Here is an 8,605-nt window from a genome sequence, read left to right as displayed (position 1 = left end):
CAGAATAATGAAACTTTATCCATGAGATTGATTGATGTCCCTCACTGGAGATATTCAAAATCCAACTGAATGCAATCCTGTACAATATTCTCTAGAATGACCCTGCTTGAGCAAGGAAGTTGGACCATATGACCCACTGTAGCCCTTTCCAACCTTACCTATTCTGTGATCTGGTGATTTCACTGTTACACAAGCTTTTAGGAAAAGGCACTGTTTTATCTGGAACATTATGAAAATTCAGCTATTTGCTATCAAGTCCATTAAATGCATGTCACATTCATACACAAAGAGTATTTTCCAAAATGCTTGGAAAGGCTTGATAAGAGTATACTCCTAATCCAATTGAAAATGGGGAATCTACTCTTAGGGAAAAGATAAAGAAAAGCAGGAAATTACTTTTTTATGCCACTTTCAGAATTTTAGATATACTTTTTTACATCAGAGTGTACATAAAACATTGTTTTTCACCCTACAACATTTTAAAAATTAACTATATTAATCTCCAAGATTTTAGTTATTATCCACTCCAAAGCAGTCAAGTGCTGACTTTCTGATAAAGCGTGATACAGACAGAAAGACCTCAACACACCACACAAATAGACAAACCAAACAGAAGTACTATTCTTCATCATGGCAATGAATCTCAACTGCTATTCTAGGAAAGTCTAAATCTTGGACTTGAAAGGAGTTGTTTTGTTCACTGAAACTGTTAAATCAAATCATCTCTCCGTGACTGTATGATTTTCTGTGGCCGCAAGAGCTATTTCTATTTTATTTAATGATATTTAATTAAGTCTTCATTAATGCTTATTCTAAAACAATTTCATCACTACCAAGAATGACTGCTATTAACTGCAGAGAGGGTAGTCCCGGGCACTGAAAGATCAAAGAGTAATAAATCAGCTTATTGGTTGAGCAAGGCACTTTTAAATCTGTCTATAACTGTCTCTTAAAACTTTGTAAACTTGCTCATGGTGCAGTATTATAGTTCTAATTGCATTTGAGCTTATTTAATTATGCTAATTATTCACAGTTTTCTTACCCTGGTTGCTACAAACTGTGAAAAATGACCTTCACTGTTCCTGTATATTTTTAAAGGATTAATAAAAAAGACAATAGGGGACAAAGACAATAAAGCAAAGAGTTAAAATGGCTGAGTGCTTGTCTCTCTGCCAAGAGCACACCTGGTGTTTTGGAAACACCCTTTATATACCATTTCTATTGCATCAACTTGATGCATATTCATAGACTTTATGCATATTCAAACTTTGCCATTAACTAGTTTACATCTTCTAGGAACTATTTTACATGGCCACTCCTTGGATCTGCCTTTTTAGAGAATGTGCATTTCTTTGCTTGCAGTTTTAATTGTTCTCTTATCATCTTCTAATTTGGGCTTTGGCTCCTTCTTTCCACAGGTGGTGAGTGTTGATAATCAGCAGGGTCCCCATCATCTGTTCATTGAATGTTATCCTGACTAAGCAGACAGTTCAAACATACTATATCGACTATTACAGCAAAGCCATTTTAATATTATGCATATAGCATTTATCTCAATACTTGCAAAAAGACAATATTATAATATGTATTTATAACACAAATCATGAGCTGATGGATGTTACAACAGTCTGGGCATTCATGCACAGGCATCTATTTACTTCATTTTGAATGCATGCTAACATGCTGATACATCTGTTCTTGTTACTTAACTGTTTCAAAGGACACTGATTTTGACATTGATCCAGTTACTTCATCTGGAGATAATTTATTATATAATAATAATAATAATAATTCAGAGCAGATCTTCCTACCCAACAGACTGAGGCTGGCCTGTCTGCAATCTCTCAAGTGTGCCCAGTGAAACCAAAGACGCTGCTCCAGGAGTAATGTACTGTTGCATGTGAAAAAGAGAAGCAGACTCCAGCCCATTGTTACAAGATTATTGCAGAACCCATTGTAGTGAGTGCCAGATGATGAAAGGGCCAGCATTTTTAGCTAGGAACAGGCTTGAGAGTGAAGACAAGTAGCTTACACTTAGCAAGATCCAGTTACAAAAACGAGTGAGTCTGTGCAGATGAGTCAGAATTGTGATAGGAAAACTATGGATAGAACAATACAAATCATCAAGACAGAAGAATATTACAGCACCAGAGACTCAAGCCGCAGGATGAAAGTTTAGCCCTGTGCCTGTCATTATCATAGAGATGTTATGGGGAAAATCTCTGAAGGCTTTAGAGACAGGCAGATAAAAACACAGGAAAGAGGTAAGTCAAAGATGATGTCCAAGTCTGAGAAGCAGACCTGAGAAATACACTGAATTATTGTGTTTTTCTCAGTGACTGGGAAAGACATAGGGAAGATAATGAGCTCTTTTTGGCTAGCTTTAACTTCAGCTGGTTGTGAGGCCTTAATGAAAAAAGGCAGAAACAAGTACAGTGATTCCAAATGAAATTATAAGGGGAAATTACATTACTCGAAGATATGTAAGAGAAGAGATTTATTTCAACAAATATGCTTTGATAATTACAAGCTGTTATTAATTTTACACTCATTTTACAAGGTCACTTCTACCTACAAACACAACTGAACAACTAGATCTACACACAGGATGTGTTTCCCTTGAAATAGTGGGGAATCAGAAACACCAAGGGGACTGACCTTTACAGAGATCTCCAGAAGAAATCTACAGTCACCTACTAGAGTGGGGTCCTTGGATTCATTCCGAATCCTCAAGTTTGATCTTCCTTCTCTTTTTCAGATATATGTTTAGAGTTCTCTTTTCTGCAATGCTTAATAAGAATTGTGGTGTGACTTTATTTACACTCCACATGAATCCTTTATCACATACAGTCTCACACAGGATACAGCAGGATGCCAGTTCCACATTCCTGGACTTCTCATATCAATGTTTTCAATTATAACAATTTTTCAAGAGAATATGCACCTAAACAACAAGTACTATGCCTACAGCAATAATTTTTCTGAGCATGAATACACTGCAATCTCAGGTTAAAACACATCTGATCAGAATTCAGTACATGGGTAATGTTTCAGAACACAGGACATGGAGACTGGTTTCATCAGAGATGAAAACAAAATATAGCCACTCCAAAAAGGAAAGGTTACAGCTGTTCAAGGAAGGAATTTGGCATGATATATAAAAAAAATTGTTGTCTTAACTGGATTGTATTAGGGCAGGATCCCCTAGGAAATACTGGGATTTCTCATATTTTATAAGTAATTATGTGAAAGAGTAGAGGGGGCTGAAGGAAACTCTGGAAAAGTGCTAAATATGTTCCCCAGCCAGCATGCAGCACTATCAGTTCATGGAGAGCAAGAGGCAGTAATATCATGGGTAGCAGAGAGCTCCCCTGCTGCCTTTCTCTCCAACCTTCCTCTCCACCACTAAATGTGGAGAAGTTCTGGTTCCCTGGAGCCCAGTATCTGCCCATACTGCCCAGTTCATCTCCTCTTGCCTCAGCAAAGAGGTTTACATGGCTTGCACTAGCTGGATATCACCAGAGAGAAGCAGGTAAAGAAAGAAGCAGTACACAGGGGCTGTTTCCTCTCTTCTTGCACAATGTAGCAGTCTGAGAAAGTTCAGATCAGCCTGGCAGGATGGTCTTTTCCGAAGTGAGAGAAATGACGGGTTTGTTTTTACAAACAAGCTGTGGGGCTGCTGATGAGATGAAACTAGCACTGAGAGATAACAGAAACAATGGGATGGACTCCACTGATCAGGTGAAAGATGAAAGGGACACTGGGGAAACACCACAAATTCCACAAGAGTTAAGAATTAAGAAGAGGGTTATACATTAGAGGGGAATCTCAGGTATCAGGCGTTCCGGGAAGTCTGTACCTTTCAAGTACCTCAGCCTATGGGGAAAGAGAGAAGGGACATACAGCTGGGAAATTAGGATAAAAAGGAGGCTGCGCCCTCCAAAAATCGAGAGACCTCAAGGGAGTACCCCATGGCCTCTCCCTTTATTCAAATAAAGTAAAAGGACTCCTCTGTCTCCTTTTTGGACATGAACCTCTGGTGTTTGTGGATTAATTTTCCTGACAACAGTAACTTGCTGTGTATCTCAGACCTCCCTGCTTGTTTGCCCCTTTGCTTATGCACTGCCTCCCAGATCTCTTTATCAATCAAAATGTAGTCCAATTAGGTTTTCAGCAGTTTGCTGAAAAGTCATTCAATGAAGAGCCTGGAAGGACTTGAGACTGTGTTTTCCAAGAGATTAAATTGCTTCAAGGGCAGAGCCTTCCTTTGCTGCCTCACACCTCCCTCTTGAAACCATTTAAACATTTGGGGAACTGTCACATTGGATTTTGTTACCATGCACTAATGCAAGGAGACTGGAAAGTGACCCAATTCATATAAAAAGAAAAAATAACCCAACAGACTAGCAATAACAAAATTAATTTGTGCAGACAGCAATGCAGAGATGGAAAAGCAGAGGAGATTGTATTTACTTAGCAATCTGATATTTTCTTGAAGGAGCTAGAAAATGTAAATCATCAAAGGTAAGCCCACTCTGTTAAAAACTGGATTTGCTATATTGAGGATTGGGTCCTTCCTTTTGTTGCGTTTCACCTATGGAATTTTTTGCCCATTAGTTACAGGGAAACCTGATTGCTAGTACTTGTTGGGGTGCTTGAGAAACACAGGGAGCTTTGGCTGGGCCCAGGGGGGAAGGGGGGCAGGGGAGAGGGAGGGTGGGGGCAGCTGGGGGCTGGATGGTTTCTTGGGCTAGAGAGCGAGACACTCTCCCGGAGCTGTTGCTGCTTGGAGAAGGGAATTCACCATCATCCAGATGGGGCTGCTGCTTCTTCTTCTCCTTCTTTCTTCTTCTTCTCCTTCTTTCTTCTTCTTCTTTCTTCTTCTTTTGTGGGCCTCGCACCCCCTGTCCTGCTGGGACGTGGCAGTGCCAGGTATCGCCACAGAGCTGCTGATCCACCTCAGCCACCGACCCGGGATCTCTGCTCATCCCTGCCTTTCCAGCTGGGTGTTCCTCAGAGCCCTGCAGGAGCACCGGGACTGACAGCCCGAGGGGTTTGTGAAGCAAAGCCTCTCCTCCATCCCTTCCTTTGTTTGGGACAAGACACCTGTCTTCCAAACCAAGACAGCCCACTTGCATTTGGCAGAAATCTAGCTCTCAAATTCAAGATGAGCATTACTCAAGTCAATCAAAAACACTTTTGCTTTTGCTCAGTCTCTCTAGGGTAAAACTGCCCACTGAGACCATGATATACAGTCTGCATGTCTTTAAATCAGCACTTTATCAGAAGTTACTGTAATATATTTCTATTATCAGATGTAATAAACCCAAGAACTTCCCATCTCTGGAAAAGAGGCCATTCTTGCTGTGATTTGCTCAGAAGAGGTGAATACACAATGCAACATCACTGCCATCGCACTGGGGACAAGCAGCCAGCCCGGTTTGCCACTGCCACACACAGGCTCAGGAGGATGAGTAGATTCTCGCTATGCAGGGCTTAGGGTTCCGAAGGGTATAAGAGTCCAGCTCACATTACTGAGCGTCCTTCAGCTTTTGTGCATTCCTCTCCCAGAAGAGGCCTTTTCCCGAGCCTTGCTCGGTTTCTCAGAAGATAAAACCTGGCACAGGAAGCAGTATATGGAAACAAGAGATGACTGGTCCCTCATACTTACAGTAGAAATCTGTAATTTGTTTTTTCTTCACATTGTAAATTATTCCAATTCTAAACACGTGCTGGAAAAGCTGCTTTTCAAAATCTAAAACTGCTGCAGAGGATCATGTGCCAATATTTAGACCACCGGCTGTGAAGCAGAATTTTCCATTTTCTCTTCTGATGTTGATAGAGCACCTTCTATATTGAAAAGTGACTCTTCTCAGAGAGGGCCCCATAGCCCACACATATTTTATCAAAATGTATGGAGACTCTATTAGGAGTAATCCCATCTCAGGAACTGACAAGTCTGACCTAAGCAAAACATCAGTCTAAAATATCCCCTTAAAACTGATTCATCATGGCTTGGGCAACGATCTTCACTGAGGAGGTGGGAGAAGGCTTTTATTACCTTCATCTCCTGTAATTAAGACTGAGAACCAGCAAAAAACTTAAACATCATGATTCCAATTATCTGTATTTCAATGCTAAACCACTTAGTATATGCTTAAATACTGTGCTGGATCGGGACTTGATCCCACTTGTGTGTAGCCAGTTCAGCAGTGTGAAAGAGCCAGACAAACCCCTCCACTTTCTGAACACTCATAAAATCCCTGTTTGTAATGTCCAGACAGGACCACTGCTGTTCCTTCTCTGGGCCAAAACTCTAGTTCTCTGCTTTCTGAGACTGTGTATTTGTTGTCTGTTTGCACTAGACTAGTCAATGCTGTGCTGGCCAACACTCACATATTTTTACTACCACCTTGCTTGGTGTTTAAACCTCTAGGATACAGCTTTTGCTGTTAAACTGTCAGTTAGGGGCTTGTACTAGTCCCATACACTCCTGCTGTGATCACTGAATGTCACAGGGACATCCAGTGGTGGCACTCAAACTCAAAATATCCCAGTTACTTCTATGATGACTGTAGCACCTCAAACAATAACCTGCTAAACCTCTGCCATTAACACACTAAGACTAATAAATGAGAGCTACTGACTGCACTTCCTGGAATCTGGTGATACCTTGCAAAGGCCTAAAAGATCACTCCCTTCCTGACTTCAGAAGTTTAGGGGTCAATGCATAATTGTTTTCATGCAGGATCAGCTCTGGCCTAGGTGTCATTACAGAGATGTGCATGACTTCCCTCCATTAGGCAGCATCAAGAGCTAAGTGGGTCACAGATGCGGAGAGAGCTCAGTGCAGCTGCTTAAATTTGTTGTTCTCATTCAGCTGAGCACAGAAAGCATTGAGTCCTGTGCACCAAAAAAGCCGCTTCACTGGCACTTGTGAAACATCATATGATGAACACAATTAGGTGTTCCTCACCCTTAGTACCTATGAGTTTACTCTCAAGGGCCAAGACACCCCAGGGAAAATTACACTCTCAGTATTTTCAACGCACCAAACTCTGCAAGCAAACCTTCCCTCAGCAGTTTCCCAACATGGTTTTTGAGAATTTGCAACTTCAGTTTGGAAGGGACACTTGCATTTTAGACAGCATTTCCAAACAACCAAACCTGAAAATTCAAAAAACACGGGGTTCCAGGTGCCACTTTAAATTAACTCAAATGTCAAAAGTGTCAGAGGAAAGGTTTTCTTGCCACAGAAAGCAAAAAGAACTGAAGATTTCCTGGTATCAGAGCATCCAAATTCCAGTACAATGTTATGATCTCAGCATCACTCCTTCAGTCATAGCAATTGATCTGAAGTTCACGGAAATCAGGAATTATTTTTCCTCTCTCGTTTTTTTTTGGTTTTATGTCTGACTTAGAAAGCTTGAAACCCAGAAGACAATTACCTTACATACAAACTCTCTTATTTCCTCATGCCATGTTTCTGCTAATGTCAGTAACACATCACTAAAAATAGGTGGACCAAAGCAGTCAAACAATCACCTCATTACATGTCTGAAGTTTTTTTTCATTATATGAAACACCCATCAGTGATACAATGTCAAATGTGAATGAAATACTTACGATGGGAACTCACAAAAGTGTCCAGCATTTTATATGAAGTATTTATGGGACTGATTCAGTAGAGACTTGAACATGTGTTCAGGACCCAGTAAAATCCATGAGACATGAACACATGGTCTCGCTGTTGAATCACCACTGTAAAATGGGCTTTCACAGCCAGCAACGACATAATGATTTAACCAACTTGTATGGTTTGAGTCAAGCATCTCATCCAGAGCTAGCTGAACATAGTGTTTTATGATGTGCCATACTTAGTCCTCCTCTCTCTGACTTCCATGGGAGCTGGAGCTTGCAGAGCACTGGCATTTATCCTCCAGCACAACTCCTCTGTGTAAGGTTAATACCGTCAATTTGATTCAAAAGGGTTTGTGAGCCAGACAGGCAAACTGAAGAAGAAAAAGCCTCTCTCACAAGGAGACAAGGACATGAAAGAGGTTGCCCAGCAAAGTCATCAAAGCAAACAGCATGAATGGGACAGTGTTGATGAAGACAGAAGTGGCATTGAAGGCTGCAATAACAAATCAGGGCAGTGACATGAAGATAAGTGGCAAAGTAATTGTCTGGTTGAGCCAAGTGTATCCATACAGTCTGTCTGCCAGCAACCCATGCAAATGGACACCAGGCACTGAAGATCTAAGTACCTATTTAGGTAAATATATTCCAAATGGTGACACAAAAATACATAGGAACAAATACTGAGTAAACACAACTAAAAGTTTTTGAGAGTATCTGAGCTAATTATTACGAACATTCTTAGCATCTACTGCCAACAAATGAAGGGTTTTCTTCCTGGTTTTTCTTACTAATTATTCTAAAAAGCCAGAGTTGTGTCCTCTACATTTGATCCTGTATATAAAAATATATATCTATAATTATATATTATATATATATCCTATATATAAAAGAGACTTGATGTTATAAAGGTGCAACAGGCCAGTTTCTGGATCCCCACTCCAGAAAAAAAAAGTGTTTAAAAGCC

The sequence above is a fragment of the Pseudopodoces humilis genome, chromosome 16 (assembly GCF_049639895.1).
Source record: "Pseudopodoces humilis isolate 2021_Gansu_Grassland_sample_001 chromosome 16, ASM4963989v1, whole genome shotgun sequence".
NCBI lineage: Eukaryota > Metazoa > Chordata > Aves > Passeriformes > Paridae > Pseudopodoces > Pseudopodoces humilis.
The sequence above is the reverse complement of the archived record's forward strand: the minus strand, read 5'-3'. Positions refer to the sequence as shown.